Source organism: Megalobrama amblycephala, linkage group LG22 (genome assembly GCF_018812025.1).
Source record: "Megalobrama amblycephala isolate DHTTF-2021 linkage group LG22, ASM1881202v1, whole genome shotgun sequence".
In the NCBI taxonomy this organism is placed as follows: domain Eukaryota; kingdom Metazoa; phylum Chordata; class Actinopteri; order Cypriniformes; family Xenocyprididae; genus Megalobrama; species Megalobrama amblycephala.
The window spans coordinates 1,631,625-1,658,180 of record NC_063065.1 but is presented as its reverse complement, the minus strand read 5'-3'; the positions used below and the strand labels follow the sequence as shown (position 1 = coordinate 1,658,180).

The following is a 26,556-nucleotide window of genomic DNA, read 5'->3' as shown; positions in this document are numbered from 1 at the left end:
TTTGATGGATTGCTATCATTTGCATAATCAGTTTTACTACAAATACCATGGTTACCTTTAAAAAAAGAAGTTACTAGAGTTAGATAATCAGATTACTTTTTCAATTAACTAGTAAAGTAATGCGTTACTTTTTCAATTTACAAATTACTTTTTCAAATAACTCAAGTTACTTTTTCACATTTATTGACTGACAGCTCTCCTGTCCTCATGTTGAGAGTATGTGCTGTGTGAAAATGATAGTTATTGTAGTTCGGGATTAAATGTGAGCATGTATTTACTAGGGGTGTGACGAGATCTCGTGGCACGAGATCTCGCGAGACTAAACTGTGACGAGATTTCTCGTCAAGGCGAAAAGTAGTCTCGTGATGTTGCCATGACAGAGTGTTAGGATGATTAGGAAAGAATATGCCACCGCTACGTTTACATTATGCCTCCACTGTCGTTTTGCTTTGTATTTAAATAAAATATAATATAACATTTAATTCAGTTGGATAACGGTCGCCGCCGCTCCATATTTACAGAGTATGCGCGACCGTTGAAAGTGAAAGTAAACGCGCGCGCGCATTCAAACGTGATTTCAATTTGAAAGCGGCTCCCCGATGAATGCAGATATCTCTCAATATGAAACCTATTTTAGGCTGGGCAGTGTAGTTGTAACCATCTCCTAGCTCTGTATCAAAGAAAAAATTGGTCTTATTTGATCTTTGAATATTGAGAGAGTGCGATTATGGTTGCACTTATTGTAAAGTGTTACCATAAAATGAATAACAGTTTTCTCTTCTTATTATTTACTAGTACAAACAATAAGGTTTCATTTGTTAACATTAGTTAATGCACTGTGAACTATCATGAACTAACAATGAATGACTATTTTTATCAACTAACAAACAAAGATTAATAAATACTGTAGCAAATATATTGCTCGTTGTTAGTTGATGTTGGTTAATACATTAATGTTAATAAATGAGACCTTATTGTAAAGTGTTACCATTTTTATTTATACTGTTTTTATTTCTGTGATCTGTTTGTGGAGAGGAGTTCAGTTAGGAGGTCAAAAGCTGTAGAAGCTCATAATTCATGTACAGTAAGATCTGAAGAGAAGCCAGTCAGTTCAGTTAGTGGCAAAACCTTTTACAGTGCTTGAGTATTGTTGTCTTTTACTGCATATGATAATTCAGTCTCAGAAAGTAGAACTGAAATGACATTCATTACAAAATGATTAGTTAAAACATTTCAAATACACCTGCAGAATATTTTTTCTAGTCATGTATTTCGCCATCTTGTCTCGTCTCGTGAACTCAATCTCGAGTCTCGTCTCGTCTCGTGAGATACTGGTCTCGTCACACCCCTAGTATTTACTTATCTCACTTGCACAAATTTATCAAAATGAATAAAAACAGTGAAATGCAATTTCAGAATTTTAAGCAAATCTGAAATAACTAATTATATTAAATTACACAAATATCATTTAACTATTTAATCTCACTTTATTAAACAATGTATCTGCTGCTGACCTTCAATGATTTAATCCAACCATATTAATTTGGAGTAAGAGTTCCTTCTCCTTTAACCCATTCTTCTTTAATCCAGAATGGCAGCACATTTGGAAGGTTTGTTTGAGCTGCGCCCTCTACTGTACAGACAGCAAAATCTCCAGAGTTAAATCAACTCTGCTCAGAGTACATATGGTCCCTCTCTAAATAGTGTTAAAATAAAGCTAAAGCAGAGTTAAAGTTAATGAGATAATTAAGCAATTAATTAAGTGATGATTGTGCATTAGTGATGAACACCTGCTGTTAACAAGCAGAATCACTGAAGAAAAGAGAAACAACTGACTACAACTGACTTCAGTCACAGCCTTATTAATTGCTTAATTATCTCATTAACTTTAACTTTGCTTAAAAAATATGATTTATTAAAATGTATGTTTAAGTAAAAATGAATTAGACATGATTACAAAGTACATTTTGAAAAAGTGCACTTAAGTGTGTTAATATTGTCATTAAAGTGTACTCTCCTTAAGTATACTTAAGTAGCCTTTAATTTTATATTAAATTATCTGCAAGTGCACTTTTTAAAAAAACATAATTCGTTTTTTTAGTTTTTTTTTAGTTTTATGATTTGAAGTACACAAAAAGTACACTTTCAATACAATTAAACACACCTCATTTTCATAAAAGGCGATCTGAAGATTTTGCACTGCCTGTACTATAGAGGGAGCAAATTAATAAATAATAGAGTCATCTGCATACAGGTGTAGTGTAGTTTGGATGTACTTTTCAACTTCATTTATAAAAATAGACAGCAAAACAGGTCCCAAAATGGAATCCTGGGGAACACCTGAAGTTATCTCAAGAAAACCTGGATATGATCTTCAACAAAACCTGCCTTATTTTCTGTCCTAGGCACCACTGGGATAATTGATCACAACCAGTGATGGTTCTGTGATGATCTTATTTCCAAACTTCCAGTTTTAGCTAAGACATTATCAGTAATATTATCTGAACAGATGTACTAAATTAAAAAGACTAATTACCTCCTGTTTATATAACATAAGAGAAGAGGATTGTAAATCCACCCTTAAGTTGTAAACAATTCTAATTTTTGATTCTACTTGCATCTCATCTTGTGTCATATTTTTTATATACCTTACAGTTGGACGCATTACCAGTCTACGCTCGATTAAAGAAAAAAAAAAAAAACATGGCCGATTCCAAAGGTGAGACACTTTTCATTTCAAACATATTTATCCTAAAATAACAGTTCTGTGTTAATTTACAATGCAACTCTAGACCTCAAAATTGATCTTAGACACAGCAAGGAAAACCAGCTTGTTTTTAATAGTCTAAATGCAACAGACTGCACACATACTGTGATATGAAGCAATCAATGTAAAAACAAAGTCAAATTTACTAAGTGAAACAAGTTCACCCTACTCAAATTCTCAAAATATTACTGAAAGTGCATTGCACTTAAAGTTATGCAAACACCAACTGAATCAGTTAAAGCAGATTTGCCAAACTGCTTTGCATCAGACTGTATAAGGAAAGTAAATGTTGAAAGTATGTGTTATTTATGTGTTTTTGGTTGCTATAGGTGGTAGGGGTGTAACAATACATCATGATGATAGGCGGAGATTCACTTTTCACGTTTTGGACCAGCTGGAGTTTGTTTATTAGGCGTGCAAGACAACCACCCAACAGAGCATTACAGTAATCTAGCCTTGAGGTCATGAATGCATGAACTGTTCTGCATTTGTCATTGAGAGCATATGTTGTATTTTAGATATATTTAAGATGGAAGAATACAGTTTTATATATGCTAGAAATGTGGCTTTCAAATGAAAGATTGGTATAAGAGAACACCCAGGTTCCTGACTGACAACTAAAGACCTAACAGCGCAGACAACTAGTCTCAAACTTTGAACTACAAAACAGTTGAAGTTGGTGGTGCCATCCTCCTGTTATTTAAATTTTGTCCAGCTTTTTGAATTTTGAACTTCCTCTAGTTGCTGCTGCTACTTGCAAGATGATCCAGTCTTGACAGTAACAGTAAAACAAAGCTGTTGGTTTTCCACCAGACCAGGAGATCTTACTCATCTTCTATGTCATGTCTGAAGCTGATGTAACTTTCAACATCATCTGCAGTTTCACTGAAGGGCATGTTTACTCACTCCTCAAAGCTCTGCCACTAACAGGACTAAGCTTCTTTTAGTTGGAATGTTCTGACTCACCACCAGTGGTAAAGCTGGCTATCCAATGCCTGGCTTCTTACGTATCTCGTCACCCTGGTGAACAGGAAGGGGGCCAGAGCATATTAAAATGTCTGACATCATACTTGCGAGTTCACACACCTCTCTAATTTTATTTGAGCAAGAAACTCTGAGAGAAACCAAATCTGGCACATATATAAAAAAGTTATGACACATTTCTCCCATGATTGAACCCTAGAGGTTGTTGAACATCACTAATGTTCGGTTTGGTGTTCGCAGCGCTTGCCCTCAGTGATTCCTCATGGAGTCCAGACTTCATCCAGGAGCTTCTTCCCGTCTGCGGAGCGAACGGCTCTCCTCTATCATCTGTCATTCTTGTGTCTGGGAGGCTTCCCAAAGCTGGAGCGTAAGATCAGAGAACAAGCTATTGAAACACAAATGCTGTTCGGAACCTCTAAGGCTGTTCTGTTGAAGGTGAGACAAATTCATCATGTAAATTATTAAATTATCATCATTTCATCATAATAATTCATAATTTTTCTCAAAATCAGACTTTTTTCCTCAGGATTTTGCATGTGCATGCATCTGAGGTGGAAATATTTCATATTTCATTATATGTTACTTTTATGTATTCTTTGATGATTGTATAAAACATGGACATAATGTCCGTGACGCTACCCGTAGGTTTCTGAAGAGCATTTTTTAAGCCCAAAATGGGTGGAGTCAGGTGTCGTCATCTTGGCAGTGTGTCGCTCCCAGATAACCGAAAATGGGCAAGGAAGTGGGATGTGGGTGGACGTGATCAAGTTAGAAGCTATCTGTCATGATTGATCACAGGAAGCAAATGCGAGTTAACTGGTTTATTTATAAAGACGACAGAATAGCACACAGTCACTGAACAGGCGGGCCTCTGGTGACGCAGGGATTGAGATGGTCGGCTGGTGATGCGTGGCTGTGATGAGAAGTGCTGGTGTGAAGTAATCCAAGGTCCAGACATAGAACGAGAACACGAAGATCACCGAACTGGAACAGGTGAAGACACGACTAGAACTCCGGGCAGGAACAGGACAGAACAACACAGCACAGTACACCAAACAACGATCTGACGGGGAAGAAGAGAATGAGGTGAGCTTATAAAGGGTGAGAGAATGAGCAGCAGCTGGTGAGGTGATGACTTGCAGCTGGTTCCACTGATGAGCCACGTGGCCTGGACACACACACACACACACACCCACATACACGCCCACTGCTGTCACAACACAGAACACGCGACAGGAAGGAAACAATGCATCTGCGAACCGTGACACTATCTATCTTAGATACTATCTAAAATATTAATAATGATGACAAATTATACATCATTTGAAATTTCTAAAGGTTTACTGTCAATCCATGGTGTCTGTTTTACGATATATAGATGCTCCAGCAACAGTAATATTGTAATTTGTGTTGGGTGTGCAAATGACAACACACAAAATCAAAATGGGACTTCCCTTGTAATGAAATATCCACATCCATGATAAGCATCCACTGAAAAACATCCAATGGCAATTTTTTTTTTGTCCACAAAAGCTTTAAATCCATGAAATAGTGATATATTGTCCATTGTTTGTGACATATTTCTTCTGAACGATCTGCTCTCCATCATAGTTCTTCAAGAAATTATGCATCTGACCATGTTTATGTTGTAAAACTGTAACGATCTTATACATTGGAGTCTCGCAAACAAATAAATCTGCATCCAAAGTATATTTTTCAAAACAGTGCAGCAGATTTAGTTATAATATCCAAGCAGTGTTGTTGGATTTTGTGGTGTCTTAAGAAGCATATTCTCCAGCCATTGTCATTGTAGTAAATCTCACAGACAAAACTTTAAGCCAAAGCCAAGACGATCCAGCAATATATGTTTTAGGGTTGTAACGATTCAATCCTTTTCTACCGGCCAGTCGATGAATTGCAGTTTGTCGTAATGTTGCCGCTTGTATGAAACTTATCCTTGTGGATTTATTATCCTCGTTTTCTCTTAGTGTGCCGGCACGAGTTCCAACCTGGTCACCTCGCTGTTCCCAATACTGATAAAAGCTGTTGAGAAGAACAAACCCAGACTGGCTGAGGTGTACCTGGAGAAAGCCAGAACATGGATCAATGATATCATCAGAGCCGTGGGATGACATGGTGAACGAGGTGAAAACACTGAAAATCTGCATTTCACAACAAACAATCATTTTCCTTATACAGTAACTGCAAATAAATTATTTTCTCAGGATTTTACTTACTTGTAAATATTGATCATCTCAAACTAACCTGAATTACGCACACAAGATCAAATCTCTTCTGCTGCACAACCAGTGATGTTCATTCTCGTGTTACGCAGCATGTTTGAGCTTCCGGAAAAGGTTTGTATCTTGTGTGTCATTCAGGTTAATTTGAGCTGATCAGTGTTTACATGTAAGTAAAAGCCTAAATTAAATCTATTCATCATAAAAAGCGAGTCTCTTCAGAAAATTTGGACTAAACCACTTGATTTATATAGAACTTACCGACAGTCTAGGAGAGGAGCTGCAACAATGGAGAAAATGAGAAAAATAATGAGCATTCAAACATAAAAACCTGTTCTAGTAGAGCCCAAAAACAACATCAAGACTGTGTAAAAGGGCAGAATAGGTCCTCTTAAAGAAAATTGTTCAATGTCTGTGTTGTTGTGCTTGTGAAATCCAAACTATATCACTGTACATGCACCCTATTTTTCAGGTATGATCAACAAGTCAAAAATGTGAAAACATGCACCAGTGATGTGTTATGAAGAACAAAAAGAGACCGAAGAAAAACGAAAGAAACACGCTGACAATATAAAGGGCCTGAAGGATGCTTTGGAAAAGCTTGAAGTGGAGCTGAAGAAAAATGTCAGCGATATGAATGAAATTGAGAAAAGAATTGAAAGAAGCACCCAAGAGCTGCATCAACTGATCAGAAATAATAGAAAATACCGTTATTCTATTTTCTTGGGCTTGTTCTCATTTACTCGACCCTATAACGATGATGCTATTCGTGCTAAACAAGACGAACTGAACCGTCTCGTCTCTGAAAAGAACAGTCTGAGAAACCAAGGGTGGAACATCAAAATCAAACAGACTGATCTTCAGCTGCAGATGGCCAATTCCTTAATACAGCTGGGTGAGAGTCTTCTCTGTGCTTTTAAAATTGATTCATTACAACATACAGTTAAATGCATCTCTGTGCACATCATGCTGTTTAAATATTCATCACAGCCTGAAGGCTCCCAATGATCTCTCATAAATCAGAATCTGTTGTATGTTGTTTGTTCAGGTGTGATTCCAGATCCTGACCACCTGAAGGAAGTCCAGACTTGCCTTGATCAAATCCGACAAATTCTGGTTGAACTTAAAGAGTTCTGGGAGAAAGTGGGCTGTTATGCTGGAGACGCTGAAAGACAAGACCTTTGTTGGGGAGGAACTGATTGAAGATCTGGAAGACATGAAGGAAGAGTTTCTGAATCTCCATTGAATACGCAAAACTGGTTAGTTAGACGTTGAGTAAATGCTTCTGGTGAAAGTTGGGTCACACTTTCGATTATGAGTCCAAGTTGTCACTATTAAATATTGCTTCAAACTCCTAATTACTGCTTAATACTTAGTAAGGTTGTTAAGTTTAATAGTTAGTAAGGTTGTTAAGTTTAGTTAAGTTACTCACTCTCATGTCATTCCACACCTGTAAGACATTCATTCATCTTCAGAATATATAAAAAATGTTTTTGATGAAATCTGAGAGGTTTCTGATCTCCCAATAAACACAGAAATGTCATTCCAAATTTCAAGGCCCAGAAAAGTACTAAAGACATTAAAGTTAAATGGAGGAGTCGGAAACCTCTCAGATTTCATCAAAAAATATCTTAATTTGTGTTCTGAAGATGAACAAAGGTCTTACGGGTGTGGAACGACATGAGGGTGAGTGATTAACTGACAGAAAATTCATCACCATGAAATCAGTTTATCTGGTTTTGTTATGGAACATTGATATGTTTATTATAAATGATTTATCTGCATATCACTATTGAAGTTAAATTATTTTAAGATAAAGTAATGGAAAAAATTATGTTGCCATGACCTTTACTATGTAGGGAATCGTAAGTGATTTCAGACATATCATGAGTTTATGTTGATGTATTTTTAGTGAATGTGTTGTGATTAATGCTGTCTTTAATCTTTCAGGACTGGAAGAGATTTGGTGAATGCTGTCAGAGAGCACAGGACATATTCAGCATTCAGTCTAGGACTGCATATAAATTCCTGGAGGTCAATCCGTCTTCACTTTCGAAGGATGAATGGAAAAAGCAGTACGAGTCTATCATGGCAAAGCTGTGGAGGATCAATCCTCAGATCTCATCCACAAGCCGCCATCACTTAGTGACAGACAGAGATCTGATGCTTCTTTCACACTTTAAACGCTCTTTATAAGGCATACGCATATTAATGCATACAGCTTATCTTGGCATTTTTGTAACGCTTTGTAATCTTTACAACTGTTCTTGCACATGTTCAATTACAGTTCCACACATATATACACTTTAAGGAATATTATTTGCCCATTTCTATGTCTCAGTTTATCTCTGTTAAAATTGCTTTGAATTTCATTATGGTTTATAGATCTTGTGGTGGGTCTGGTCATATGACTGATGTCTATGTCACACAATAAAGACTAAAGGCATTAAACAGTTCATTGTATCTTAATCATTCAAAAAGTCTTTTTCTAATGTTTCAGTGTACATCAGGGTTGTAGTAGTCTACACACCACAAGCATTCAGGGGCATTTATGATAATGATCTTCCTCTTAATATTTTTGAAAAAATATTATATATAGTAATTACAAACGTTTTTTCTTTTTACTTTTATTGTGAGAGCCAGTAATAGCATCTGCAAACGGAGCACTTTAATCAAATAATGAATTGATTTCAATACGGTTGGGCAAACTAATGGCCCCTTAATTGTTATGGAAATAGTTTCCTATAAAATGGCCAAAATCCTTCGTTTGGTGTCATATAAGCCCATATATAGTTGTCAGTCGGATTTAATGTGCAGGATTTATGGTAATTGAGAAAGCGTGCACGCGCGTCCCATTTACACTGCTTGGAATTCATTAACACACACACACATTTCACTATCACTTCTGACGTTTACGAAGTATTTGTGAATCAGGAGAAGAGTTTTCGGGAAGGTCTCTTTACGCGCAAATCACTCACATATTTACTCGTATATTTACGAATGTTTCATGAATGAGACCCATTGAGTGAAAAACAGTTGCAGATCATGACTGTTTGACTAAACCGGGCTAGTGCCAAGACGTGCAAATTTACTACGTTTAAATTTACTACATTTAATCATCAACTTAAAAGCATTTTAAAATAAAACAGTGTCTAGTTGTGAAAATTATTTGGAAATGGCAAGGAAAGACAACAAAACTCTGAAATGACTAGTCACAACTTTGTTTTCTGCAAAAACTGATGAGATAAAGAAGCTTTTCAAAGCTTTGAATCAATTGAACCAAATTGCTTCGCATTTAGTTTCAAAGATCGAAAATGACATCTTGACACCTCTGGTCAAAACAATGCACAACCCCATGAAAACACACAAATTCCTTTCCATGCTCTCCGAGGCAAGTTTCAAAACTCATCCTCTCCCAAACCTGTCCCCTGACCCCATCCCCACTCCTCTTCTTCAGGCCATCTCCTCCTCATTCTACCTGCACTCACTCACATAATCAATTCTTCCCTTCACACTGGAACATTTCCCACAGCTTTTAAGCAGGCTAGGATTACCCCACTGCTTAAAACCCACTCTGAATCCAGCACTTTTAGAAAACTACAGACCAGTATCCCTTCTTCCTTTAATTGCAAAGACACTGGAGAGAGTTGTCTTCAACCAACTGTCTACTTATCTCACACAGAACAACCTCCTTGATGACCACCAGTCTGGTTTCAAGAGTGCCACTCAACTGAGACTGCCTTGCTCTCAGTCACTGAAGCCCTGAGACTGGCACGAGCGACTTCAAAATCATCAGTACTCATCTTGCTGGATCTGTCTGCTGCTTTTGACACCGTTAACCACCAGACTCGTCAACACTCAAGTCGAAGGGACTGTGCACTCCAGTGTTCAACTACCTCTCAAGGTCCCGGGCTTGGAGAGGAGAGGTAGTGCCAAGACGTGCAGTGCTTGGAATTTACTACATTTAAATTTACTACATTTAATCATCAACGGTTGCTTATTGCAGGTTGCCTGAAGCATTTCTGCCTTGAAGGACCACCACCTTAAAATAAAACAGTGTGGTCAGTGCCAACCCAACACTTCGTCATAACCTTTCAATTCAACTTTGTCAACCATTACTCCCTCCAGGACAGAAACCTTGGATTATGCTTCACAGATTGGACGGCCCGGTCTTGCAATGGTACAACAAGGAAAGACCCTTCCAACTCCACACAATTCTTGTCCAAGCTCTTGTTCTCCAGACTGAAATGCTCTTTTGGCTGACTTCCACTAGTCAGCCTAACTTCCAGAATGTTAGCAAGACTTCTGCAAAAACTAGTGATGAGAGAAAGAAGCTTTTCAAAGTTTTGAATCAATTGAACCAAATTGCTTCGCAAAATGATTCAGTTTCAAAGCATTCGAAACACGACACTCTTGTGACACCTGCTGGTCAAAACAGTGTAAATGCAACAAAAACTCTTGCCAAACATGCATAAAAACGTCTCGGGTTACGTCTGTAACCCTGGTTCCCTGAATAGGGAACGAGACACTTCGTAGTCGCTTTGATTACGTCTTGAAGCACTCGTGAAATCGAACCAATAGTGTGATGGGACGTCAGAGCGGGTGACGTCACGGACCAGGAAACTATAAAGCACTCCTGAGAACAAAGAACAACAGCTTCTGATATGGAAGAAGCAGACGATCACAGGTGTGCAGGGAGTATGGCTAAGCTACGCAGCGTCTCGTTCCCTATTCAGGGAACCAGGGTTTCAGACGTAACCCGAGACTTTCCCTTTCATGGGAACATCGATGCTGCGTAGTCGCTTTGGGAACGTTATCCCAACTAGGCCATAAGACCAAGTGCCTGTCTGTTATCTTACGACGAGAGCACCGAGGACCCTGGAGTGGAGCCCAAATCAAAGTTATAAAACCTAATGAAGGTATGTTGAGATGACCACGCAGCCACATATCTCATTGATGGGAACTCCCGAGATCAAAGCCTTTGAGGCAGCCAAACCCCTAGTAGAGTGTGTCCGGACAGCCAAAGGTGAAGGCTGCCCGGATAACTCAGGCAAGAGAGATGGCCTCGACCACCCACTTGCTCATTCTTCCTGATCCCGATTAGTAAAAGGAAGACAAAAGGCCTGCAGTACAATCAGCCCTGGGACGCTGGTGGGGCCCTTAGGTATATAACCAGGTCTAGGATGAAGGAAAGCCCTGAACATACCAGCCGCAAATTCCAAAACATGAGGGAGCAACCGAAAGTGCTTGAAAATCTCCAATTATTTTGAGAGATGAAATTGCCAACATGAGGACAGTTTTAAGAGAGAGGAATCTCCCAAACACCTCCTCTAATGGTTCAAAGGGAGCCTCAGCTAACCCTTCCAAAACAATAGCCAAGTCCCAGGCTGGAGTTTGTATGCACAGAAAGCCTCAGCCTCTGGGTACCACAGAGAAAGCATATAAATAGGGGGTCTCTTCCCACAGAAGAGTCCCCCACTGGAGCATAAGTGGAAATAGCCACTATATAAACCTTCAAGGTAGAAGGAGATAAACCATCCAAAATTTATACTTGCAGAAATTGCAGCACAAGACTGATAGAAGAGTGGAACAGGTCCAGCTGACGTTGTCTACTGCAAGTAGAAAACAACTTCCATTTATATGCGTATAGCTTTCTCATGGAAGGAGCTCTGGAGTGGAGTATGGTTTCGACAACCTCAGTTGGGAGACTGGATTCTATGAGCCTAGCCCCCTCAGAGGCCAGGCCCAGAGTTTCCACGGGGCTATCAGTATGAGATGGACCCTGTTTCGGCGAACCCTCTCCAGAACTCCTGGGAACAGAGCGATCGGGGAAAAAGTGTACAGACGTAATCTCGGCCATGTCTGCACCATGGCATCCAACCCCAGAGGGACTGGATGAGTCAGAGAGCACCACAGTGGGCAAAGAGATGTTCTTTTGGAGCAAATAGGTCAACTTCTGCACGACCGAAGTTTTCTCAAATGAGCTCCACCACCTCAGGGTGAAGACTTCATTCCCTGGGCCTCGGCCCCTGTCTGAACAGGATGTCTGCGCCCACATTTTGATGCCCCTGGATAAGAGCTGCTCTCAGGGAAAGGAGCTTCCCCTGGACCCACAGGAGGATCTGATGGGCTAAACTGCACAACTGGCGAGACCTCAGACCCCCCTAATGGTTGATATAGGAGACCACCGACATGTTGTCTGTGCGAACTAACACGTGGTGGCCCCTCAGGTCTGGGAGGAAGTATTTGAGTGCTCAGAATACTGACATCATTTCCAGCCAATTTATGTGCCAGGAAAGTAGATGGTCCTCCCAAAGACCCTGAGCCGAGCGACCACTCATGAGCCTGTGAGAGATGCATCCGTCGTTACCATTATGCGACGTCAAGGAGCCCCCAACACAGGACCCTGGGACAGGAACTGTAAGAGATGGCCCAGTGGTCAGAGGGAATAATTACAATCAAGCTGGTCAATGGTTTAGTGAATCCCAAAAAGGTGGTTTATTACCATGAGGTGGTAGGAAACGTTACAAGGTCACTGTAACGAGGTCAGTAGACGTGGGAAGAAGGAGGCGGGAACCGGCGAACATTCAACGTAACTTTAATGTAAAATAAACAAAGAACAAAACGAAAGTAATGCCGGCAGACCCTCGCGGACGTCTGCCGGCCACACAAACATAATAAAACATAACGTAAAGTCCAGGCCTGGTCCTCTCTCGTCCCCCACTGCAGTCGCTCCTCCTTTTATGCTCCCGGAGCTCCTCCGTGAGGGACTCAAGGCCGGTGCGCCTCCCAGGTGAAGCTCATTAACACTCGCGCCACCGGCCTCGCGCCGTTCCCTCACGGCTCTCGCCCGCCCTGGTCGCCACAGTCACATACTGGAATACAAACAAAAACTGTACAAAACAAACAAAACAAAACTGCAACAATGTGCAAAGAAAGGCTACACCAAATACATTGGTCCAATTTACAACAGGGTCACTCCTTTGGCTTCAACAAAAACAAAAACAGACCTGACAAGCTCCATAGCTCCTTATTTATAAGGGCTAGCTCCCGCTTGAGACTATACCAAATTAACAAACAGGGTCCATACATATAATACATTATACACAAAAGAAAAAATAAAGAAAGAAAATAAATAATGAACATAACACATATACACAAATATTAATCAGTATAAACCCATGAATACTTAAACACAATATAAAAATTAAAAAGGGAAAGAAAAGTAAATAATTCTTCTGCTGCCATTCTCCTTTCCCCCAGACAAAACTACAAATGGTTCAGTCCAATTAGGGCATGCTAATGCTATAAAAAACATTTTGATCCATATGGTCCAGATGGTTGATGGACCAGCATTAGTAATTCTAGAATTAGTGTCTCTCATTTGACCCAACCAGGACAGGGCCCAATGATCAGTTTCCAGTCTAAATTTACGGCCCAGCAAATAATAACGTAGGGAGTCCAGGGCCCCCTTTATAACTAAACACTCCTTCTCCACCGTAGAGTATTGCGATTCACGGGGGAAAAGCTTCCTATTAATGTAAGCTACCGGCATTAGTTGTCCTGAATCTCCCTGCAACAACACGGCTCCAATACCGTGCTCGGAAGCATCTGTTTGTACAGTAAAAATCTGTTCAAAATCAGGACTCTGCAGTATTGGCTCCTTGCAGAGAAAGTCCTGAAAGGCTAAGCAAGTTCACATTCATCAGTCCATACCACTTTGTTTGGTTTGTCCTTTTTGGTGAGGGTGGTCAGTGCAGCAGCTTGTGTGGAAAAGTTTGATATAAAACGTCTATACCACCCAATGAGCCCAAGATAGGACCCCACTTGTTTCTTAGTCTGTGGTCTTCCAGCAGACTGAATAGCCTCAATTTTGCTGATTTGAGGCCGAATCACTCCATGACCTAGAACGAATCCCAGGTACTGTGTTTTTTGCCGAGAGGATCAGATGACACCAATGAAGTCACACCTGAAAAGCGAGCATCTGTTCAAGACACATATGGCTGCATAAAGTGGGACATGAAGTTTTTGCCAGTCACTGAGACACTGGAAACCCAGCAGGAGAAGAAAGAACGTATGAAGATTCTCAGTGAACAGACAAGCTTCAGTCATGAAGAAGTAAAAACTCTAATGAATTGCACCTACTACTCTCAGCGCAAAGCAATAAATAGCGGAGCAGACATGCAAACCATCATAGAAGAGTGGCCTTTTTTGTTTCAGGCGATTGGAATGATAGTCCACTTTGAAGAACTTACTGGGGTACTGCTGAAAGAGACTTTCCTCACCAGTCTGGAAAAGAAGGGAAAACGGCTTCTGGACTTTCTGAAAAACACTTGTGCAGACAAGAGCAAGCGTGTCTTGGAGGCTGTCATAAAGCTTCGAATGCAGAGGGGACAGCTGAAGGGCTGCTCAGAAGACATGAAAGATATGATGCTCCTCCTTCTCTCCTATTTCGATGAAAAAGAGGAGACCCTCTTCCACTATGTTGATGAAACATGTCTGGCAAATGAAGTCCATGTGGAAAGCCTGCCTGTGACACCATGTATCATTGTTTGTGGTGAGTTGAAAATCAGTACAACTGCACAGAACTTAAGCTAATGCAAGGATACGCTATATTAAATGTCTGCACTTTCACTATTTTAAGACACATTTGAATGGTAAAGGGGGTTTTACAGTTAATTCTTTTACACTTGTATTTCATTCCAAGGATCCTCCTGCTTTGCATCGAGACTGTTCATGCTCAGCATTGACCACATAGTCGTGAATGACCAAAAAACTGACTTCATCTCTGCAATCTGTCTGATGCTTGGTAGCTACTACTGCCTGAACATCCACTATCCACTGGAACTTGGCTCCACACTTGAATTCCTTCAGAGGTAATTTTTTTACTTTTCCCTCGCCTTTCCCTTTTTTTTTTTTTTTTCGTTGTATAGGGTTTTATTATGGATTATTGTGTTTATCAAGGTGTTTCTTCAACATTAACCCAGAGAAGGGAACAAAACTTGAAAAAACTAAGAAGAAGACACTGCATGTGAACTCACCCTCATCGCCGATCTCTCTGATCACGAGTGGCGAGAGACCATTTAAAGACAGCTTAACTGTACCTTGACTGGGAACTACTGTGTTGTTTATGTTTTCAGTTGTCCCAGCTGATATTGAGTACTCTTACCTGATTTCTGTTATCACAGGCATGCTTTTCAGAGGTTTTGATCTTAGATCTTTAAACAATCCCTCTAACTAGGGATTATTGAGAACTGTACTCTTGATGTTTCTGAGATGTTCTATATTCTATACAACAGAGTTTAAACTATTTGAATTTTGTATTGCCCTAATTAGCAAACAAGTTAAGTGTTGCACTAAACTGTTAACATTGAAATTTAAACAGCACTGTCTGTTACAAACATTACTTGACTTTAACTGTTATTATAGCATTTTGTAGCTGTAAGGTTCTGCAAAATTGATGTCACAAGCTTATGTGCTTGATTACTTATGTAAAGTCATACTTTAAAAATGATGCTATTGCATTTCTTGTCATTTATTCATTGAGGCAGTCATTTTTCTGTTGTGGGATTACAAATTTAATAATCTGTTTAAGATCTGCAGATCCTACATCCTGACCATTTGGCAGGACAAGCTCAAGATACAGCAGTGCCTTTGTCTCTATGATAATGTAAAGGTATAGGTGATACTGTCAGACTGATTGGATTAGCACCTATGCATTTGAATGACACATTTATGCTGATTAGATCATGGCTGGGAAATGTAGGGAATGATCTGATTCCTGTACTGCATTTGCATCCTTTGTTTAGATTGTCCACACCTCTACTCTATGTATCCCTCCCCCCTTGAATGTATATGAACTACCAATTCACTGCCTTAGTCAGATTTTGGATGACCACAGCGACGCACAGCGTGTTTCTCAATAAAGAGTAACTTCAAGAGATCCCAAAGTCTCCTGGTCTATGCTTCTGAGATTTCCAACACTGTTTTTGCTAAAAGAATTCAGGAAATTAATGTAATTCATGTTTTCCTGAAAATGGTTAATATACATTTGTTAGTTGACTTTAAGTGCAGAGCTTAAGCAGTTTTGGCTTTCTTTTTTCATAATGCTTGGAGAAGCTTTAGATGCTTGTTTTGCCTTTATTTGTTTAAAGCAATATATTTGACTAGCAGCCAGTGTGTGGAGGTCAAAATATGTTCAAGACAATAAAAATGTCAGTGAAGGACATCTGAGATTTTGTTGCAGTGGTTTTCTGATGCATGTGTTTAAGGTTTAAGGCTGGTGACACAGCTAAGACCCGAGAGTCTCTTTCAAGGTTAGTTATGTAAACAGATTCTAGAAGATATTTTACACATTTCTCTGTTGTCTCTAAATCTTATTTAGTCTTTATTATGATTAAAAAGGTTTGTTTTGTTCCTGCCCTTTTCAGACACTGAATTTGAGCAGAAACCATAAGGATACTCAAAGGACCTGTGACTCTCAGGAAATGGTGAGATTTCAGGTCATAATCTTTTTTTTTTTTTTTTTCATTAAATTAATTTTCCTTTGTCCCTTTACAATATTGCTGTTTTGTTTTTGTAAACAGCATCAAATGAGAGTGACAGGTGAAACAGTTTCAAGACAATGGCAGGAAAAGCATGCTGAAGATTGAATCAAACCTTGGCTGGAAATATTTGGTATGTGTTTTACCGTAAATCAAATTGTTGAAAAACATTCAGCAAAACTGCAACAAAGGGAAACTTGTTTTGCACTTATTTTCTTGTTACTTTAATTTCTTGTCTCATTATTTTTGTCAGTTATTATTATTTATGGTGTATGCCCTTTTTGTTTTCTTTCTGAATGCAGAAGGGATCTAGCCAGTCCACAATGAAAGCTTCGTTGCCCCCCTGTGAGTCTTCTGGCAGAAATGATGGCGCCTGTATTCTTTGGTTTCCCTAAACATCACACCCTGTTTATACGAGGCTCTTCAATTAAGTCTGCACCCAAAGATTCAATAAGAGGTAAGCAGTGGTATTATTCAAGTTTTGCAAAAGAAAGATGGACAGGAGACACTAATCTTAATCAGCCGAGCTCAGGTTCATGTCCAGGTGAGCAGTTTCATACGATGAAGGAAACTGACGCTATAAAATGTAGATTGAATGATAGGTCTCATCACCATGCATTCAGTCATTAACTTCAAGTTCTATGATAAATCAATAGAAAACTTAAATACAATGTTTTCCAACAAATTATCATTGTGATTAGGGCTGCGTTGTCAATGTACATAAGTACCCACTGAGCAAATTATGTCCAGAAGACGTCTTTTTCAGGTCTTGTCTCAGGTTGAAAAGACGTCCACTGAGGGGCCAGAATGAAAGTTTTTATGACGTCTTTTTTGGACGTCTTCTGAACATCCGATATAGACAAACACGCAGAATCCTTTCAAGGAGAAAAATCACAATTTTTAAGCCACCATCGTGGAGATGAGTGTTTGCTTTAGTTGGGCTCTTGACCCTTGCCTTATTAATATTAGAGTTTGTTTGGGCTGTTAACTCAGTCATAACAGCCAGACAAGCAAAAAGAAATGATCAGGTGTTGGTTATGTTTTCACATAATCATTGTTTGACCTGAATCACTGAACTCATTTAGAGCCCAATCTCTGAGTTAGATTTACATTATTGATTACAGCAGCACTGTGATTCTATAGCAGAAGATCAGCTTTATCAATACGATTCACATGATTTCAGAAAAGGTGTGTTGAACAAAAAAAAAAAAAAGCTTCTAATTGAGGCACACACAGACATCAAGAATCATCCTGTGAATCTCAACAGTGGTGGCCATCAAAAAGCATGTTGCAGTGCATTCTGGGAGCAACCAATCGAATTCACCCATGGCTCCCATCATGCATTGCTGCATGAATAAATTATGAGCTTGTAACAGTTTTGTCACATTAGTCCCAGTAGATTACCTAATGTTATAGCTAACCCAATCAGTAGGGGGCGATCTGGAGTCTGAGTTGGCTGATTGCCTAAAATGGCTAGAGAAGAAGTATTGTGTAGGAAGTAGTGTGCTAAGCACATTGGATGGTTTCTCACCTTTGTTTGCTGTCCTTTGTTGGTGCCCTGATTTGAGGAACAACTTGTTCCTATTCTCAAATGTAAGTAAGCATCTGTCTATGTATGTATGTATGTATGTATGTATGAAGGGTTTGTAAATATGATTTTGTTGGGGCTTAGCATCAGACACATGTTTGTTTATTGTTTGTTTATATACAGAGGGCTTCTTGTGTGCAAGGATCAGCTCAATTTCAAACCGGACCTAGACCAAAGGGATTAATTGTCTTCGTTCATCTAACAACCATCTGCTAACCATCTCATTGACTGTGGTCAATGACTGATGAATTTGCTGATAGGGATTTATTTCACTTCACTTAAAGGACTTTTGTCTCACACATTCACCTTTGAAGACTGATCTATGGCTGGATACTACTTATTGCTGTACTTATGAACTGATGAACTTTCCAACTGATGGTGTTTCTTAGACTCTGGTGCTGGAATAGACTTGTTGATGCTGATGTATTGCTCGCAATATGCATTGAATACACATGGGTTCGTAGAAAGGTAGCAGTCTGTGTGGTCCCTCAGTTTATTTATGTAGCATCAAAAAGTTAGGTGTTACATAATATTTGGCGCCCGAACAGGGACCTGAAAAGAATCCAGAACCAAATTGTAGAATTTCAATGAATTTGATTTGGTTGTACACAGACTAGTTTTGCTTTTCATGAGTCATTAATACATTAGGTCCTGAGATTGATACAAAATGGCCAATGTATATGATGAGATAGAGGGTGTGATTCTTGCAGAACCAGATTATTCCACTGCCCCTTTCACCACTAGAAGAGAACCTGTCCAAGACATTATTCATTCTCTCAGTAACTTATATCTGGAGGGTGAGCAAGAGAATGTAGAGCAAGAATGTGATTATGATGACTCTCTGTTACCGCCACCTCCTCCAAATGAGGAAGACGAAAGCTTGTTGACAATGATAATGGCTTCAAGGATGCATAAAGTTGAGTGTAAAGTAGATGGGTTAGAAAACTCATCTGATGTCCGTTTTAAGGATATTCAACACCAGTTGAAGGAGCAAAGTAATAGGATGACTGCCATTGAATGTCAGCTGCAACACCTGGTAAAAAAGCATCAAGATCACCATACAGAGGTACAGCAGCTCGAGAACTCATTGTCCACCAAGCTGAAGGATGAGTGTAGCCAAGTAAAAGACACTTTGGAAGCTAAGGTCCAGGAGTTGGGACGAGCCATTATGGATTGCCTGAAACGGAGAGATGGTCAGCTGAGATCACTAATTCAGTCTTCTGGGGGAGCCACTTCTACTCCAAATTTCACTCACTCCATGGCTGCTCATAGTTCTTTTCGACCTGTACATTGCCAGACCCCCATTAAACTGGAGTTTCCAAAGTTTGGAAGTTTAGATGGAGAAGATCCCATTACGTATCTGAAGAGATGTGATGAGTATCTAGCTATGCAACCTTTGAATGATGCTGAAATCTTATCCATGCTTCCTTCTGTATTAACACACACTGCTAAAGACTGGTGGGTGGCAGAGAAGAAGAGAGTAAGAACATGGTCACAGTTTAAGTCTGCATTTCTCCAGTCCTTTTTGTCTGACGATCACGAAGTGGAAGTGGAGAGAAGAATCAGAGAAAGAAAGCAAAGAGTTGATGAAAGTATCAGGACGTTTGCTTACCAATATAGAGCATTGTGCTTGAGATTGAAGCCGGCTATGACGGAACGTGAAATACTCCAAGCAACGCTTCGTAACTGCAATCCAAGAATAGCCAGTATTTTAAGAGGTACTGCAACTACTGTGGATGAGCTGGTATGTGTAGGAACGCTCATAGAGAGAGACATCAGTGAGGAGAGAGCTTTCTGGAGGCAAAGACATCAAGAAACCACCCCTAAGCCTGCTGAAACTAATAAATTCACAAGAGGACGACAGTCTAATCCTCATATTGCCGTCTTTTCAGAGAATGGGGAGAGGCTGCTAACAACACTAACCTTGCCCATAACCATAAAAGGCCACCAATATCAGGCAATACTGGATACTGGAAGCACTTATTCATTAGTACAAGAGTCTTGCTGGCAACGATTGAAATCCAGTCATGAAGTTATGCAATCAAGCAGAGGTCATTCATTTTCCCTTGCTAATGGATATATACAGTCAGCCTTGGGTAAGATAGCATGGCAGAGTACAATCCATGGTCACAGCTATCCTCTAAGAGCCTATGTGATGAGAGACTGTGACTTGACTTTCTCGATTGTATTGGGGCTTGAGTTTCTGATGACCTCAGGATTTCGTATTGATTTTAAAAGCTCCACGTATGCACTGCCCGAAGAATTTGATGTAATTCATCCCTTCACAACTTCTTCTCCCTCACCAACAGTCAGTCTGCACCTTGCACTACCTTTAGTGCCAACGACTTCCACTACACTAACCACAATAAAGGAGTTAGTTGATCGAGCTGATGCTTCTAAAGCACAAAGACGTCAACTGGAAGGTCTAATGCTTGAATGGCCAACAGTATGCACAGATAATTTAGGACAAACTACTTTAATTCGCCACAGAATCCATACCATCGATGAGATTCCTGTCCGTAAGAAAGCTTACCCCGTTTCTGTAACCAAGCAAAAGTTCATAGACGAGGAAGTAGCAAGTATGCTGAGTAAAAGCATTATAAGGCCTTCTGTTTCCCCTTGGGCGGCACCAGTAGTCCTAGTGCCTAAGAAGGATGGTAGTACTCGCTTCTGTGTTGACTACCGCGCGTTGAATTCCAAAACTCCGCTTGATGGGTTTCCAATGCCACAGATTCAGGATATCCTAGAGTCCTTGTATGGAGCGACCATATTCAGTACGTTAGATCTTAAATCTGGTTATTGGCAGGTTGGAATGGATGAGGGTAGTATCAAAAAGACTGCCTTTGTCACCAAGAACAATCAATTTGAATTTGTTCGTCTTCCTTTTGACCTCAAAAACACCGCTGCTACCTTTCAAAGGCTCATGAACAACATTCTGAGGGATTATCTAGGGAAGTTCTGCTTTGTCTATCTTGATGACATATTGGTCTATTCCAAGTCCATTCAAGACCACTTCCAACATCTCAAGCAACTCTTCGCAAAACTGGAAGCCTCAGGTTTAACACTCAACCTCAAGAAATGTTCTATGCTGCAAAAGACCATCACATACCTAGGACATGTTGTTTCCGAAGAAGGGGTCCATACAGAAGCCTCTAAGGTCAAGGCAGTTCAAGATTTCCCGGTACCCAAGAATCTCAAGGAGGTACAGAGGTTTTTAGGTCTTGCAAGTTGGTACCATCGATTTATTGTCCACTTTTCAGAGCGAGTCGCACCATTGTATGCCCTAAAGGCTAAAGACGCTGTTTGGGATTGGACAGATGAATGCCAAAATGCTTTTACTGATCTTAAAAATGCCCTCCAACGAGCACCAGTTTTAATGCCACCTGACTTCACTAAGGATTTTAGAGTACAAACTGATGCTAGCGACGTAGGATTAGGAGCTGTGCTGACACAGGACTTTGATGGTTGCGAGCATGTCATTGCCTATGCTTCACGACTTCTACAGGGAGCAGAGAAATCGTACTCTATGGCAGAAAAAGAATGTCTAGCAGTAGTGTGGGCCGTAGAAAAGTGGAGGCAGTACTTGGAGGGAAGGAATTTCGAAGTACTCACGGACCATTCTGCTCTGACTTGGGTATTCAGTCACCCTAAACCATCCTCACGCTTGACTAGGTGGGCTTTACGGCTGCAAGGTTTTAACTTCTCGGTAAAGTACCGTAAAGGTTCATGTAATGTCGTACCAGATGCCCTATCCAGAGGACTACCTGTGCAGGAGGTGGTAAGCCACATTGCCCTGTGTCAGCCCACAAAACCAGACCCTAACTTACCAGTCAGCTGGGATGAGATTGGTAGAGCTCAAAAGCTTGATTCTTCTTTACAGTCCTTATGGGAGTCTGCCAGACAACCTACCACAGACCCTAATCGCATTGCTTACATTGTGCAGAATGATTACCTGTTTCACAGTGTACCTGACAAGCAACAAGGGTGTACTTATCAATTAATTATACCTGCACCACTGAGGGAGACGTTTCTGCATTTCGCCCATTCAAACCCATTAAGTGGACACTTGGGAAGAATGAAAACTTTGAGGAGGCTACTCGACAATGTCTATTGGCCCGAGATTTGCAAAGATGTTTGGAGCTTCTGCACCCAATGTAAGACCTGTCAAGCCTACAAACCAAGAATCTCCAAGCTATCGGGATTGTTGCAGTCCACCCCAGTAGTGGAGCCTGGCCATATGCTTGGAGTGGACCTGATGGGTCCTTTCCCAAAAAGCCCACTGTCCAACGAGTTCTTATTAGTCTTTGTGGACTATTGCAGCAAGTGGGTGGAACTCTTTGCTCTACGCTCTGCAAAAACTCACCTCATAACAAACATTCTGACGAGAGAAATGTTCACACGATGGGGAGCTCCGGCATACTTAGTTTCTGATCGCGGGCCTCAGTTTACTGCCCAACTACTCAATGATTTGTGTAAACGATGGGGTGTAGTTCAAAAACTTACAACATCATATCATCCCCAGACCAACCTGACCGAGAGGGTCAACAAGACCTTAAAAACAATGATATCATCTTACGTCCGTGATAATCATCACGACTGGGACAAGTGGATACCAGAATTTCGGTATGCCATAAATTCAGCCTGGCAAGAGAGTACGGGTCTCACTCCGGCGGAGATTGCACTAGGACGTAAGTTAAAAGGTCCACTTGAGCGGTTAGTCCGCAAGCCACCTAATCCTGACCATGTAGCCTACAGCACTGTTGAGAGGCAGAAAGCTCTTCTTGACCAAGTGAGGGAGAAGACTAGCCAAGCCCAGGAGAGGCAAGGCAAGTACTACAACAAGCATAGAAGGCCTGAGTCCTTCGACGAAGGAGATCTGGTTTGGATCCTCACTCACCCTCTATCTCGGGCTGCAGACTCTTTCATGGCCAAGTTAGCTCCAAGATGGCAAGGTCCTGCAAAGATCTTGAAAAGGTTGAATAATGTCAATTATAAAGTGGTAATGCTTGACAACCCAAGTCAAAGTGATACTTACCATGTTGAAAAGCTAAAGAAGTTTTATGGGACCGTCTAACCCTTTTCTTTTGGGGGAGGGGTGTGTAACAGTTCTGTCACATTAGTCCCAGTAGATTACCTAATGTTATAGCTAACCCAATCAGTAGGGGGCGATCTGGAGTCTGAGTTGGCTGATTGCCTAAAATGGCTAGAGAAGAAGTATTGTGCAGGAAGAAGTGTGCTAAGCACATTGGATGTCTTCTCACCTTTGTTTGCTGTCCTTTGTTGGTGCCCTGATTTGAGGAACAACTTGTTCCTATTCTCAAATGTAAGTAAGCATCTGTCTATGTATGTATGTATGTAGGGTCTGTAAATATGATTTTGTTGGGGCTTAGCATCAGACACATGTTTGTTTATTGTTTGTTTATATGCAGAGGGCTTCTTGTGTGCAAGGATCAGCTCAATTTCAAACCGGACCTAGACCAAAGGGATTAATTGTCTTCGTTCATCTAACAACCATCTGCTAACCATCTCATTGACTGTGGTCAACGACTGATGAATTTGCTGATAGGGATTTATTTCACTTCACTTAAGGACTTTTGTCTCACACATTCACCTTTGAAGACTGATCTGTGGCTGGATACTACTTATTGCTGTACCTATGAACTGATGGACTCTCCAACTGATGGCGTTTCTTAGACTGTGGTGCTGGAATAAGACTTGTTGATGCTGATGTGTTGCTTGCAATATGCATTGAATACACATGGGTTGTAGAAAGGTAGCAGTATGTGTGGTCCCTCAGTTTATTTATGTAGCATCAAAAAGGTTAGGTGTTACAAGCTGAATTGTCTTAGTAATTTCCTTTATTCTCATATTTTATTTTGTTCTGTTTATGTGACTTTTTAGTAGCTTGTTTTCTAATGTTCAGAGTTGATCTGTTGATCAGAATATGTTGCTTGTCACCGTCGTTGAGATTCACAGGCTGATTCTTGATGTCTGTGTGTGCCTAAGAGAAAAAATTTTTTTTTGCTCAGAACAACTGTTTGTGAAATCCTTTATATTATATTGATAAAGCTGATCTTCTGCTGTAGAATCACAGTGATGCTGTAATCAATAATGTAAATCTTACTCAGAGATTGGGCTCTAAATGAGTTTAATGATTCGGGTCTAATAATGATTATGTGAAAACATAACCAACACCTGATCATTTCTCTTTACTTGTCTGACTGTTATGACTCAGTTAACAGCCCAAACAAACTCTAATATTAATAAGGCAAGGGACAAGAGCCCAACTAAAACAAACACTCATCTCCACGATGGTGGCTTAAAAATTGTGATTTTTCTCCTTTGGTGATTGTGCGTGTTCGTCTATATCGGATGTCCAGAAGATGTCAAAAAAAGACGTCATAAAAACTTTCATTCTGGCCCCTCAGTGGACGTCTTTTCAACCTGAGACAAGACCTGAAAAAGACGTCTTCTGGACCTAATTTGCTCAGTGGGTAGATTTAAAGCAGGGATGGACAACTCCGGTCCTGGAGGGCCAGTATCCAGCAGAGTTTAGCTCCAACCCTAATCAAACACACCTGAACCAGCTAATCAAGGTCTTTAGGATTAGTTGAAAGCAGAGGTGGAGATTCCAGGGGTCAGAAAGTAAAAGTCCTGCCATATTTTTATTCCACCCACTGAAGCATTAATGAGATAAATAAGCGATTAATTGAGTGATGATTGAGCAGTATTGAAGACACCTGATGATAACAAGCAGAATCACCAAAGGAGAAAATCACAATTTTTAAGTTACCATCATCGAGGTCAGGGTTTGTTTTAGTTGAGCTCTTGATCCTTGACTTTTTAATATTAGATTTTGTTTGGGCAGTTTTAACTGCATTAAAACCAAACAGACAAGCAAATTTAAAAGATGATCAGGTGTTGTTGGTTATGTTTTTACATAAACGTTGTTTGATCTGAACTCATTTAGAGCCCATTCTCTGAGTTAGATTTACATTATTGATTACAGCAGAACTGTGATTCTACAGCACAAGATCAGCTTTTACAATACTTTTTTTTTTTTTTTTTTTTAAGAGTTCTGATTTAAAAAAAAAAAAAGCAGAGCTCATTTAAACACACAGACATCAAGAATCAGTCTGTGAATCTCAACAGTGGTGAGAATAATAAAGCATGTTGCAGTGCATTCTGGGAGCCACCAATCAAAATTCATCCATGGCTCCCATCATGCATTGCTGCATGAATAAATTATGAGCTTAATTGTCTTAGTAATTTAATTTATTCTCACTATTAAAATTTTGCTGTTTTTCTGTGACTTTTTAGTAGCTTGTTTTCTAATGTTCAGAGTTGATCTGTTGATCAGAATATGTTGCTTGTCACCGTTGTTGAGATTCACAGGCTGATACTTGATGTTTGTGTGTGCCTAAAAGATTTTTTTTTTTTTTTGTCATAAGGACAACTTTTTTTTAAAAAAAAATTCTGTATTGTATAAGCTGATCTTCTGCAGAATCGCAGTGCTGCTGTAATCAATTATGTAAAACTAACTCAGAGATTGGGCTCTAAATGAGTTCAGTGATTCAGATCAAATAATGTTTATGTAAAAACATAACCAACAACACCTGATCATCTTTTAACTTTGCTTGTCTGTTTGGTTTTAATGTAGTTAAAACTGCCCAAACAAAATCTAATACTAAAAAGTCAAGGATCAAGAGCTCAACTAAAACAAACCCTGACCTCGATGATGGTAACTTAAAAATTGTGATTTTCTCCTTTGGTGATTCTGCTTGTTATCATCAGGTGTCTTCAATAATGCTCAATCATCACTCAATTTATCACTTAATTATCTCATTAATGCTTCAGTGGGTGGAATAAAAATATGGCAGGACTTTTACTTTCTGACCCCTGGAATCTCCACCTCTGGTTGAAAGTTATAGGCAAGTGAGTTTTTATCAGGGATGGAGATAAACTCTGCAGGACACTGGCCCTCCAGGACCGGAGTTGTCCATCCCTGATTTAAAGGATTAGTTCACTTTAAAAAAAACTTTTGCTGATAATTTACTCACCCCCATGTTATCCAAGATGTCCATGTCTTTCTTTCTTCAGTCGAAAAGAAATTAAGGTTTTTGATGAAAACATTCCAGGATATTTCCCTATATTATGGTCTCCAATGGGACCCAAACGGTTCAAGGTCCAAATGACAGTTTCAGTGCAGCTTCAAAGGGCTTTAAACGATACCAGATGATGAATAAGGGTCTTATCTAGTGAAACGATCACTCATTTCAAAAATAAATAAAAAAGTTTAAGGTTTATAAGCACAAATGCTCGCCTTGCTCTGTTCTGTGATGCGCGTTCGTGACGTCACGTAATACGCAATTACGTTGAAAAGGTCACGCTTGAAAAATTTCTGTCCTGAAGAAAATTTTCTTTTAGGCTTTT

At 39.9% G+C, this 26,556-nt stretch overlaps 1 long non-coding RNA gene across 1 annotated transcript; it reads left to right on the top strand.

The window, feature by feature from the left end:
- Positions 1–15,980: 15,980 nt before the first annotated feature.
- On the top strand, positions 15,981–17,165 carry LOC125258595. The gene is made up of 3 exons (XR_007182652.1): positions 15,981–16,481; positions 16,578–16,668; positions 16,838–17,165. It is a non-coding gene; the product is annotated as an uncharacterized LOC125258595 (long non-coding RNA).
- The last annotated feature ends 9,391 nt before the right edge of the window (positions 17,166–26,556 follow it).